Source organism: Phoxinus phoxinus, assembly GCF_949152265.1.
Source record: "Phoxinus phoxinus genome assembly, chromosome: 15".
Taxonomy (NCBI): Eukaryota; Metazoa; Chordata; class Actinopteri; order Cypriniformes; family Leuciscidae; genus Phoxinus; species Phoxinus phoxinus.
Window position 1 is genome coordinate 11518729 of NC_136890.1, and position 14189 is coordinate 11532917.

Genomic DNA, 14189 nt, shown 5'->3' on the forward strand with positions numbered 1-14189 from the left:
GCTCTTCCTACAAGCAGGCAACATGCTCCACTTATCTCTGACTGCAAAGGATCTCGTAAGGTCCTACCGGGCAAGAAATTGGACAAGATTTTCAGCTGCTTCTACTGTCACCCTCGGTACCCTCAAAATGGCACTAACTCGTCTGTTGTATTTGGTAAGTGCTATTTGTTGGGGTAGTTTCAAGTGATCAGTGCTTCAAGAGACATTTGCCTTCTAGAACTTCAGACTGCGTTCTCCATGCAGTGGTCAATTAATCACAGAGTTCAACACATTAAGATTACTTCAAATGGGAGCATTGATTGGTCCTGTGTTCATAAGTGCTTCTCTTTGGGGTAGTTTTAATGAGGAAGTGAACTACAGGCAAGACTTTTTTCTATGGAATTGCATTTATCAGTGCAACTAATATTGTACAACCGCATTCCTCTCCCATCAACGTTTAAGTGGAAACATCTTCAAGCAACATTTGGACACTTTTTTTGCATCCTTCTCTTTAGCCATTTTTCATTTCCTTGCCCTATTGACTGAAAACCATCTGATATATACTCTAACTTTTGCATCTTTCTTTTCATTCAAAGTAGAAAGTGCTATCAAGTTGGGGTAAATATTTGCTGACTGACTCCCCTGTGTCCATGTCTTTTTTTTATTCCGGTTCCTTACATTTACAGAGCCCTTTTAGATGACTACAAAAGGAAAGCATTCCTGATTCTATGTAAGAATAAGTTCTTCTCTTTAGCACAATCATGTTGCTGCATACACAGTGTAAACACTAGATGGTGCTGGTTTACCTAGAGGTTTTGTCTGCCACTTCCTGTTCATGTATTTAGTGTAGGCCTTTCCTTTTAAAAAGGACTTGACCTCTTTTCTAAATTCAGGGGGAATAAAGTTCATAATTGTCGTATTTGCATGAAGTGCTTTAAATGTGTGAAAAGTCCACCCATGCTGAAAAGTGCTGAGTAGTTCCAAAGATGTTAACTCGGCAATCAAAACTTGATGGGCTTTACAGAAAAGCAGAGTGTAAACGACCATGGCAAAGCCAAGGGGCCATGGACACACTTATATTGGGTGCTGGTAAACCACATGGCTCAGACAAGCTCTTCCTACAAGCAGGCAACATGCTCCACTTATCTCTGACTGCAAAGGATCTCGTAAGGTCCTACCGGGCAAGAAATTGGACAAGATTTTCAGCTGCTTCTACTGTCACCCTCGGTACCCTCACAATGGCACTAACTCGTCTGTTGTATTTGGTAAGTGCTATTTGTTGGGGTAGTTTCAAGTGATCAGTGCTTCAAGAGACATTTGCCTTCTAGAACTTCAGACTGCATTCTCCATGCAGTGGTCATTTAATCACAGAGTTCAACACATTAAGATTACTTCAAATGGGAGCATTGATTGGTCCTGTGTTCATAAGTGCTTCTCTTTGGGGTAGTTTTAATGAGGAAGTGAACTACAGGCAAGACTTTTTTCTATGGAATTGCATTTATCAGTGCAACTAATATTGTACAACCGCATTCCTCTCCCATCAACGTTTAAGTGGAAACATCTTCAAGCAACATTTGGACACTTTTTTGCATCCTTCTCTTTAGCCATTTTTCATTTCCTTGCCCTCTTGAGTGAAAACCATCTGATATATACTCTAACTTTTGCATCTTTCTTTTCATTCAAAGTAGAAAGTGCTATCAAGTTGGGGTAAATATTTGCTGACTGACTCCCCTGTGTCCATGTTTTTTTAATTATTGTTCATCAGTGTAGGCCTTTCCTTTAAAAACACTAGAGCATGCTGTTTTACCTAGAAGCTTGGTCTGCCGCTCTCTGTTTTTGTATTTAGTGTAGGTCATTGTTTCATATACCTCTCCCTCTATCTTGTAACTTCTTTGCATCCTCCTCTGCAGCCATTTTTGCACTCTCCCTCTTGTCTAAAAAATCAGTTGATATCTACTCTAACTTTAGCATCTTTCTTTTCAACCAAAGTAGAAAGTGCTATCAAGTTGGGGTAAATATTTGCTGACTGACTCCCCTGTGTCCATGTCTTTTTTTATTCCGGTCCCTTACATTTACAGAGCCCTTTTAGATGACTACAAAAGGAAAGCATTCCTGATTCTATGTAAGAATAAGTTCTTCTCTTTAGCACAATCATGTTGCTGCATACACAGTGTAAACACTAGATGGTGCTGGTTTACCTAGAGGTTTTGTCTGCCACTTCCTGTTCATGTATTTAGTGTAGGCCTTTCCTTTAAAAATGACTCGACCTCTTTTCTAAATTCAGGGGGAATAAAGTTCATAATTGTCGTATTTGCATGAAGTGCTTTAAATGTGTGAAAAGTCCACCCATGCTGAAAAGTGCTGAGTAGTTCCAAAGATGTTAACTCGGCAATCAAAACTTGATGGGCTTTACAGAAAAGCAGAGTGTAAACGACCATGGCAAAGCCAAGGGGCCATGGACACACTTATATTGGGTGCTGGTAAACCACATGGCTCAGACAAGCTCTTACTACAAGCAGGCAACATGCTCCACTTATCTCTGACTGCAAAGGATCTCGTAAGGTCCTACCGGGCAAGAAATTGGACAAGATTTTCAGCTGCTTCTACTGTCACCCTCGGTACCCTCACAATGGCACTAACTCGTCTGTTGTATTTGGTAAGTGCTATTTGTTGGGGTAGTTTCAAGTGATCAGTGCTTCAAGAGACATTTGCCTTCTAGAACTTCAGACTGCGTTCTCCATGCAGTGGTCAATTAATCACAGAGTTCAACACATTAAGATTACTTCAAATGGGAGCATTGATTGGTCCTGTGTTCATAAGTGCTTCTCTTTGGGGTAAATATTTACCCCAATATTTATTGGGCTTTACAGAAAAACAGAGTGTAAACGACCATGGCAAAGCCAAGGGGCCATGGACACACTTATATTGGGTGCTGGTAAACCACATGGCTCAGACAAGCTCTTCCTACAAGCAGGCAACATGCTCCACTTATCTCTGACTGCAAAGGATCTCGTAAGGTCCTACCGGGCAAGAAATTGGACAAGATTTTCAGCTGCTTCTACTGTCACCCTCGGTACCCTCACAATGGCACTAACTCGTCTGTTGTATTTGGTAAGTGCTATTTGTTGGGGTAGTTTCAAGTGATCAGTGCTTCAAGAGACATTTGCCTTCTAGAACTTCAGACTGCGTTCTCCATGCAGTGGTCAGTTAATCACAGAGTTCAACACATTAAGATTACTTCAAATGGGAGCATTGATTGGTCCTGTGTTCATAAGTGCTTCTCTTTGGGGTAGTTTTAATGAGGAAGTGAACTACAGGCAAGACTTTTTTCTATGGAATTGCATTTATCAGTGCAACTAATATTGTACAACCGCATTCCTCTCCCATCAACGTTTAAGTGGAAACATCTTCAAGCAACATTTGGACACTTTTTTTGCATCCTTCTCTTTAGCCATTTTTCATTTCCTTGCCCTATTGACTGAAAACCATCTGATATATACTCTAACTTTTGCATCTTTCTTTTCATTCAAAGTAGAAAGTGCTATCAAGTTGGGGTAAATATTTGCTGACTGACTCCCCTGTGTCCATGTCTTTTTTTTATTCCGGTTCCTTACATTTACAGAGCCCTTTTAGATGACTACAAAAGGAAAGCATTCCTGATTCTATGTAAGAATAAGTTCTTCTCTTTAGCACAATCATGTTGCTGCATACACAGTGTAAACACTAGATGGTGCTGGTTTACCTAGAGGTTTTGTCTGCCACTTCCTGTTCATGTATTTAGTGTAGGCCTTTCCTTTAAAAAGGACTTGACCTCTTTTCTAAATTCAGGGGGAATAAAGTTCATAATTGTCGTATTTGCATGAAGTGCTTTAAATGTGTGAAAAGTCCACCCATGCTGAAAAGTGCTGAGTAGTTCCAAAGATGTTAACTCGGCAATCAAAACTTGATGGGCTTTACAGAAAAGCAGAGTGTAAACGACCATGGCAAAGCCAAGGGGCCATGGACACACTTATATTGGGTGCTGGTAAACCACATGGCTCAGACAAGCTCTTCCTACAAGCAGGCAACATGCTCCACTTATCTCTGACTGCAAAGGATCTCGTAAGGTCCTACCGGGCAAGAAATTGGACAAGATTTTCAGCTGCTTCTACTGTCACCCTCGGTACCCTCACAATGGCACTAACTCGTCTGTTGTATTTGGTAAGTGCTATTTGTTGGGGTAGTTTCAAGTGATCGGTGCTTCAAGAGACATTTGCCTTCTAGAACTTAAGACTGCGTTCTCCATGCAGTGGTCATTTAATCACAGAGTTCAACACATTAAGATTACTTCAAATGGGAGCATTGATTGGTCCTGTGTTCATAAGTGCTTCTCTTTGGGGTAGTTTTAATGAGGAAGTGAACTACAGGCAAGACTTTTTTCTATGGAATTGCATTTATCAGTGCAACTAATATTGTACAACCGCATTCCTCTCCCATCAACGTTTAAGTGGAAACATCTTCAAGCAACATTTGGACACTTTTTTGCATCCTTCTCTTTAGCCATTTTTCATTTCCTTGCCCTCTTGAGTGAAAACCATCTGATATATACTCTAACTTTTGCATCTTTCTTTTCATTCAAAGTAGAAAGTGCTATCAAGTTGGGGTAAATATTTGCTGACTGACTCCCCTGTGTCCATGTTTTTTTAATTATTGTTCATCAGTGTAGGCCTTTCCTTTAAAAACACTAGAGCATGCTGTTTTACCTAGAAGCTTGGTCTGCCGCTCTCTGTTTTTGTATTTAGTGTAGGTCATTGTTTCATATACCTCTCCCTCTATCTTGTAACTTCTTTGCATCCTCCTCTGCAGCCATTTTTGCACTCTCCCTCTTGTCTAAAAAATCAGTTGATATCTACTCTAACTTTAGCATCTTTCTTTTCAACCAAAGTAGAAAGTGCTATCAAGTTGGGGTAAATATTTGCTGACTGACTCCCCTGTGTCCATGTCTTTTTTTATTCCGGTCCCTTACATTTACAGAGCCCTTTTAGATGACTACAAAAGGAAAGCATTCCTGATTCTATGTAAGAATAAGTTCTTCTCTTTAGCACAATCATGTTGCTGCATACACAGTGTAAACACTAGATGGTGCTGGTTTACCTAGAGGTTTTGTCTGCCACTTCCTGTTCATGTATTTAGTGTAGGCCTTTCCTTTAAAAATGACTCGACCTCTTTTCTAAATTCAGGGGGAATAAAGTTCATAATTGTCGTATTTGCATGAAGTGCTTTAAATGTGTGAAAAGTCCACCCATGCTGAAAAGTGCTGAGTAGTTCCAAAGATGTTAACTCGGCAATCACAACTTGATGGGCTTTACAGAAAAGCAGAGTGTAAACGACCATGGCAAAGCCAAGGGGCCATGGACACACTTATATTGGGTGCTGGTAAACCACATGGCTCAGACAAGCTCTTCCTACAAGCAGGCAACATGCTCCACTTATCTCTGACTGCAAAGGATCTCGTAAGGTCCTACCGGGCAAGAAATTGGACAAGATTTTCAGCTGCTTCTACTGTCACCCTCGGTACCCTCAAAATGGCACTAACTCGTCTGTTGTATTTGGTAAGTGCTATTTGTTGGGGTAGTTTCAAGTGATCAGTGCTTCAAGAGACATTTGCCTTCTAGAACTTCAGACTGCGTTCTCCATGCAGTGGTCAATTAATCACAGAGTTCAACACATTAAGATTACTTCAAATGGGAGCATTGATTGGTCCTGTGTTCATAAGTGCTTCTCTTTGGGGTAGTTTTAATGAGGAAGTGAACTACAGGCAAGACTTTTTTCTATGGAATTGCATTTATCAGTGCAACTAATATTGTACAACCGCATTCCTCTCCCATCAACGTTTAAGTGGAAACATCTTCAAGCAACATTTGGACACTTTTTTTGCATCCTTCTCTTTAGCCATTTTTCATTTCCTTGCCCTCTTGACTGAAAACCATCTGATATATACTCTAACTTTTGCATCTTTCTTTTCATTCAAAGTAGAAAGTGCTATCAAGTTGGGGTAAATATTTGCTGACTGACTCCCCTGTGTCCATGTCTTTTTTTATTACGGTCCCTTACATTTACAGAGCCCTTTTAGATGACTACAAATGGAAAGCATTCCTGATTCTATGTAAGAATAAGTTCTTCTCTTTAGCACAATCATGTTGCTGCATACACAGTGTAAACACTAGATGGTGCTGGTTTACCTAGAGGTTTTGTCTGCCACTTCCTGTTCATGTATTTAGTGTAGGCCTTTCCTTTAAAAATGACTCGACCTCTTTTCTAAATTCAGGGGGAATAAAGTTCATAATTGTCGTATTTGCATGAAGTGCTTTAAATGTGTGAAAAGTCCACCCATGCTGAAAAGTGCTGAGTAGTTCCAAAGATGTTAACTCGGCAATCAAAACTTGATGGGCTTTACAGAAAAGCAGAGTGTAAACGACCATGGCAAAGCCAAGGGGCCATGGACACACTTATATTGGGTGCTGGTAAACCACATGGCTCAGACAAGCTCTTCCTACAAGCAGGCAACATGCTCCACTTATCTCTGACTGCAAAGGATCTCGTAAGGTCCTACCGGGCAAGAAATTGGACAAGATTTTCAGCTGCTTCTACTGTCACCCTCGGTACCCTCACAATGGCACTAACTCGTCTGTTGTATTTGGTAAGTGCTATTTGTTGGGGTAGTTTCAAGTGATCAGTGCTTCAAGAGACATTTGCCTTCTAGAACTTCAGACTGCGTTCTCCATGCAGTGGTCATTTAATCACAGAGTTCAACACATTAAGATTACTTCAAATGGGAGCATTGATTGGTCCTGTGTTCATAAGTGCTTCTCTTTGGGGTAAATATTTACCCCAATATTTATTGGGCTTTACAGAAAAACAGAGTGTAAACGACCATGGCAAAGCCAAGGGGCCATGGACACACTTATATTGGGTGCTGGTAAACCACATGGCTCAGACAAGCTCTTCCTACAAGCAGGCAACATGCTCCACTTATCTCTGACTGCAAAGGATCTCGTAAGGTCCTACCGGGCAAGAAATTGGACAAGATTTTCAGCTGCTTCTACTGTCACCCTCGGTACCCTCACAATGGCACTAACTCGTCTGTTGTATTTGGTAAGTGCTATTTGTTGGGGTAGTTTCAAGTGATCAGTGCTTCAAGAGACATTTGCCTTCTAGAACTTCAGACTGCGTTCTCCATGCAGTGGTCAGTTAATCACAGAGTTCAACACATTAAGATTACTTCAAATGGGAGCATTGATTGGTCCTGTGTTCATAAGTGCTTCTCTTTGGGGTAGTTTTAATGAGGAAGTGAACTACAGGCAAGACTTTTTTCTATGGAATTGCATTTATCAGTGCAACTAATATTGTACAACCGCATTCCTCTCCCATCAACGTTTAAGTGGAAACATCTTCAAGCAACATTTGGACACTTTTTTTGCATCCTTCTCTTTAGCCATTTTTCATTTCCTTGCCCTATTGACTGAAAACCATCTGATATATACTAAAACTTTTGCATCTTTCTTTTCATTCAAAGTAGAAAGTGCTATCAAGTTGGGGTAAATATTTGCTGACTGACTCCCCTGTGTCCATGTCTTTTTTTTATTCCGGTTCCTTACATTTACAGAGCCCTTTTAGATGACTACAAAAGGAAAGCATTCCTGATTCTATGTAAGAATAAGTTCTTCTCTTTAGCACAATCATGTTGCTGCATACACAGTGTAAACACTAGATGGTGCTGGTTTACCTAGAGGTTTTGTCTGCCACTTCCTGTTCATGTATTTAGTGTAGGCCTTTCCTTTAAAAAGGACTTGACCTCTTTTCTAAATTCAGGGGGAATAAAGTTCATAATTGTCGTATTTGCATGAAGTGCTTTAAATATGTGAAAAGTCCACCCATGCTGAAAAGTGCTGAGTAGTTCCAAAGATGTTAACTCGGCAATCAAAACTTGATGGGCTTTACAGAAAAGCAGAGTGTAAACGACCATGGCAAAGCCAAGGGGCCATGGACACACTTATATTGGGTGCTGGTAAACCACATGGCTCAGACAAGCTCTTCCTACAAGCAGGCAACATGCTCCACTTATCTCTGACTGCAAAGGATCTCGTAAGGTCCTACCGGGCAAGAAATTGGACAAGATTTTCAGCTGCTTCTACTGTCACCCTCGGTACCCTCACAATGGCACTAACTCGTCTGTTGTATTTGGTAAGTGCTATTTGTTGGGGTAGTTTCAAGTGATCAGTGCTTCAAGAGACATTTGCCTTCTAGAACTTCAGACTGCGTTCTCCATGCAGTGGTCATTTAATCACAGAGTTCAACACATTAAGATTACTTCAAATGGGAGCATTGATTGGTCCTGTGTTCATAAGTGCTTCTCTTTGGGGTAAATATTTACCCCAATATTTATTGGGCTTTACAGAAAAACAGAGTGTAAACGACCATGGCAAAGCCAAGGGGCCATGGACACACTTATATTGGGTGCTGGTAAACCACATGGCTCAGACAAGCTCTTCCTACAAGCAGGCAACATGCTCCACTTATCTCTGACTGCAAAGGATCTCGTAAGGTCCTACCGGGCAAGAAATTGGACAAGATTTTCAGCTGCTTCTACTGTCACCCTCGGTACCCTCACAATGGCACTAACTCGTCTGTTGTATTTGGTAAGTGCTATTTGTTGGGGTAGTTTCAAGTGATCAGTGCTTCAAGAGACATTTGCCTTCTAGAACTTCAGACTGCGTTCTCCATGCAGTGGTCATTTAATCACAGAGTTCAACACATTAAGATTACTTCAAATGGGAGCATTGATTGGTCCTGTGTTCATAAGTGCTTCTCTTTGGGGTAGTTTTAATGAGGAAGTGAACTACAGGCAATACTTTTTTCTATGGAATTGCATTTATCAGTGCAACTAATATTGTACAACCGCATTCCTCTCCCATCAACGTTTAAGTGGAAACATCTTCAAGCAACATTTGGACACTTTTTTGCATCCTTCTCTTTAGCCATTTTTCATTTCCTTGCCCTCTTGAGTGAAAACCATCTGATATATACTCTAACTTTTGCATCTTTCTTTTCATTCAAAGTAGAAAGTGCTATCAAGTTGGGGTAAATATTTGCTGACTGACTCCCCTGTGTCCATGTTTTTTTAATTATTGTTCATCAGTGTAGGCCTTTCCTTTAAAAACACTAGAGCATGCTGTTTTACCTAGAAGCTTGGTCTGCCGCTCTCTGTTTTTGTATTTAGTGTAGGTCATTGTTTCATATACCTCTCCCTCTATCTTGTAACTTCTTTGCATCCTCCTCTGCAGCCATTTTTGCACTCTCCCTCTTGTCTAAAAAATCAGTTGATATCTACTCTAACTTTCGCATCTTTCTTTTCAACCAAAGTAGAAAGTGCTATCAAGTTGGGGTAAATATTTGCTGACTGACTCCCCTGTGTCCATGTCTTTTTTTATTCCGGTCCCTTACATTTACAGAGCCCTTTTAGATGACTACAAAAGGAAAGCATTCCTGATTCTATGTAAGAATAAGTTCTTCTCTTTAGCACAATCATGTTGCTGCATACACAGTGTAAACACTAGATGGTGCTGGTTTACCTAGAGGTTTTGTCTGCCACTTCCTGTTCATGTATTTAGTGTAGGCCTTTCCTTTAAAAATGACTCGACCTCTTTTCTAAATTCAGGGGGAATAAAGTTCATAATTGTCGTATTTGCATGAAGTGCTTTAAATGTGTGAAAAGTCCACCCATGCTGAAAAGTGCTGAGTAGTTCCAAAGATGTTAACTCGGCAATCAAAACTTGATGGGCTTTACAGAAAAGCAGAGTGTAAACGACCATGGCAAAGCCAAGGGGCCATGGACACACTTATATTGGGTGCTGGTAAACCACATGGCTCAGACAAGCTCTTCCTACAAGCAGGCAACATGCTCCACTTATCTCTGACTGCAAAGGATCTCGTAAGGTCCTACCGGGCAAGAAATTGGACAAGATTTTCAGCTGCTTCTACTGTCACCCTCGGTACCCTCACAATGGCACTAACTCGTCTGTTGTATTTGGTAAGTGCTATTTGTTGGGGTAGTTTCAAGTGATCAGTGCTTCAAGAGACATTTGCCTTCTAGAACTTCAGACTGCGTTCTCCATGCAGTGGTCAATTAATCACAGAGTTCAACACATTAAGATTACTTCAAATGGGAGCATTGATTGGTCCTGTGTTCATAAGTGCTTCTCTTTGGGGTAGTTTTAATGAGGAAGTGAACTACAGGCAAGACTTTTTTCTATGGAATTGCATTTATCAGTGCAACTAATATTTTACAACCGCATTCCTCTCCCATCAACGTTTAAGTGGAAACATCTTCAAGCAACATTTGGAAACTTTTTTTGCATCCTTCTCTTTAGCCATTTTTCATTTCCTTGCCCTCTTGACTGAAAACCATCTGATATATACTCTAACTTTTGCATCTTTCTTTTCATTCAAAGTAGAAAGTGCTATCAAGTTGGGGTACATATTTGCTGACTGACTCCCCTGTGTCCATGTCTTTTAAATTATTGTTCATAAGTGTAGGCCTTTCCTTTAAAAACACTAGAGCGTGCTGTTTTACCTAGAAGCTTGGTCTGCCGCTCTCTGTTTTTGTATTTAGTGTAGGTCATTGTTTCATATACCTCTCCCTCTATCTTGTAACTTCTTTGCATCCTCCTCTGCAGCCATTTTTGCACTCTCCCTCTTGTCTAAAAAATCAGTTGATATCTACTCTAACTTTAGCATCTTTCTTTTCAACCAAAGTAGAAAGTGCTATCAAGTTGGGGTAAATATTTGCTGACTGACTCCCCTGTGTCCATGTCTTTTTTTATTCCGGTCCCTTACATTTACAGAGCCCTTTTAGATGACTACAAAAGGAAAGCATTCCTGATTCTATGTAAGAATAAGTTCTTCTCTTTAGCACAATCATGTTGCTGCATACACAGTGTAAACACTAGATGGTGCTGGTTTACCTAGAGGTTTTGTCTGCCACTTCCTGTTCATGTATTTAGTGTAGGCCTTTCCTTTAAAAATGACTCGACCTCTTTTCTAAATTCAGGGGGAATAAAGTTCATAATTGTCGTATTTGCATGAAGTGCTTTAAATGTGTGAAAAGTCCACCCATGCTGAAAAGTGCTGAGTAGTTCCAAAGATGTTAACTCGGCAATCAAAACTTGATGGGCTTTACAGAAAAGCAGAGTGTAAACGACCATGGCAAAGCCAAGGGGCCATGGACACACTTATATTGGGTGCTGGTAAACCACATGGCTCAGACAAGCTCTTCCTACAAGCAGGCAACATGCTCCACTTATCTCTGACTGCAAAGGATCTCGTAAGGTCCTACCGGGCAAGAAATTGGACAAGATTTTCAGCTGCTTCTACTGTCACCCTCGGTACCCTCACAATGGCACTAACTCGTCTGTTGTATTTGGTAAGTGCTATTTGTTGGGGTAGTTTCAAGTGATCAGTGCTTCAAGAGACATTTGCCTTCTAGAACTTCAGACTGCGTTCTCCATGCAGTGGTCAATTAATCACAGAGTTCAACACATTAAGATTACTTCAAATGGGAGCATTGATTGGTCCTGTGTTCATAAGTGCTTCTCTTTGGGGTAGTTTTAATGAGGAAGTGAACTACAGGCAAGACTTTTTTCTATGGAATTGCATTTATCAGTGCAACTAATATTTTACAACCGCATTCCTCTCCCATCAACGTTTAAGTGGAAACATCTTCAAGCAACATTTGGAAACTTTTTTTGCATCCTTCTCTTTAGCCATTTTTCATTTCCTTGCCCTCTTGACTGAAAACCATCTGATATATACTCTAACTTTTGCATCTTTCTTTTCATTCAAAGTAGAAAGTGCTATCAAGTTGGGGTACATATTTGCTGACTGACTCCCCTGTGTCCATGTCTTTTAAATTATTGTTCATAAGTGTAGGCCTTTCCTTTAAAAACACTAGAGCGTGCTGTTTTACCTAGAAGCTTGGTCTGCCGCTCTCTGTTTTTGTATTTAGTGTAGGTCATTGTTTCATATACCTCTCCCTCTATCTTGTAACTTCTTTGCATCCTCCTCTGCAGCCATTTTTGCACTCTCCCTCTTGTCTAAAAAATCAGTTGATATCTACTCTAACTTTAGCATCTTTCTTTTCAACCAAAGTAGAAAGTGCTATCAAGTTGGGGTAAATATTTGCTGACTGACTCCCCTGTGTCCATGTCTTTTTTTTAATTCAGGTCCCTTACATTTACAGAGCCCTTTTAGATGACTACAAAAGGAAAGCATTCCTGATTCTATGTAAGAATAAGTTCTTCTCTTTAGCACAATCATGTTGCTGCATACACAGTGTAAACACTAGATGGTGCTGGTTTACCTAGAGGTTTTGTCTGCCACTTCCTGTTCATGTATTTAGTGTAGGCCTTTCCTTTAAAAAGGACTTGACCTCTTTTCTAAATTCAGGGGGAATAAAGTTCATAATTGTCGTATTTGCATGAAGTGCTTTAAAGTGTGTATGTCAGGTTAAATTTTTAATTTTGATTAACACAAAATAGTGAGGGGAAATACACGTTTGACAAGTTGATGTATTGTTTTGTATGTTTTTCGATTCCTAAAGGCAGAATATAAGATTAAAAAGTTAGTTATTTTCAGTCCTCCCTTAAAACTGCTCCTCATTCAAACGAATCGTTTGACGTCATAACAGGGAGACGTCTCCCCAGCTCGCTGAGCTGTGTTGATAATTGCACGAGTGATAGAGCGAGAGAATTGGTGATTAGGACATTTATTTAGTTATTTAGTTAGTTATTTAAGTTAGGTCGTTAGTATACGCAGGCGTATTTTCACGATGGTGAATTACTGCGTTTGTGCTGGGTGCAAAAACACCGAGAAACAGAGTCCACTGAGTTAAAACCGGTCACAGAGTCCACTGTGTTCCGTGCCTGGGTCAACTTTGTTCGGACCAAACGCGCCGACTTCAGTGCTGCTTCGGTATCCAAGACTTCGGTCATTTGCAGCGCCCATTTCACTGAGAAGAACTACGCGGTTGGAGATATCATGAGTTATAAAATGGGATTTAAAACCCGAGTGAGACTGGCAGCTGATGCGGTGCCTACGGTGTATGCTACTGTAGTAGAAGCACGTCGATCGCGCCCCTCTCTCTCCCTCTCCCTCTCTCTCTCTCTCTCACACACACACACACACACCAACCAACCAACATATTCCAGCATTGCAATATTGACATCGATCGCAGCCTGTTCATTATAGCCACGGAGCTTCAGAGCTAAGGCGGAGCTACAGATTAGGTGTCCCTAAATAACCCGCGTATCTAACAGTAGTTCCGCATTAATTAATTTGCACGCGAGTTTAATTTTTTTTTTTATATATACTGTGTATTCTCCGTGTATATTCATGCACTGAACTGTGACACCCGTACCGTTTCGGTTCAATACGAATACATACCGTTACGCCTATACTTACCAGACACCTGACCAACTCTCCACTGGTTCTTCTTCACACCAGATATTTATGTTTCTTCGATATGAATTATTTACATTTCTGTTTGGCTCCTCATCAGTCTCCCGCCTGGGAGGCTCAAAATTGTATGGCTGTGGGCCATCGTATAGGTTTGAGGGGGATTTTGCATCTCCTCAGACTCAAAACTCTCCATACTTGAATAGAACTTTGTTGGCACGTCTCCCTTGTATGACGTCACAGCTCAGCTGCGTTTTAAAAATATGATCTTGACAGAAATGGCTATAAAGCTTATTGTAGGGCAGTTACAGTAATAATTTTAATGATAATTACATTTTCACTCAGACATCTAAATCTTATTTAATATATCTAAAAAAAAAAATTTAACCTGACATACACACTTTAAATGTGTGAAAAGTCCACCCATGCTGAAAAGTGCTGAGTAGTTCCAAAGATGTTAACTCGGCAATCAAAACTTGATGGGCTTTACAGAAAAGCAGAGTGTAAACGACCATGGCAAAGCCAAGGGGCCATGGACACACTTATATTGGGTGCTGGTAAACCACATGGCTCAGACAAGCTCTTCCTACAAGCAGGCAACATGCTCCACTTATCTCTGACTGCAAAGGATCTCGTAAGGTCCTACCGGGCAAGAAATTGGACAAGATTTTTAGCTGCTTCTACTGTCACCCTCGGTACCCTCACAATGGCACTAACTC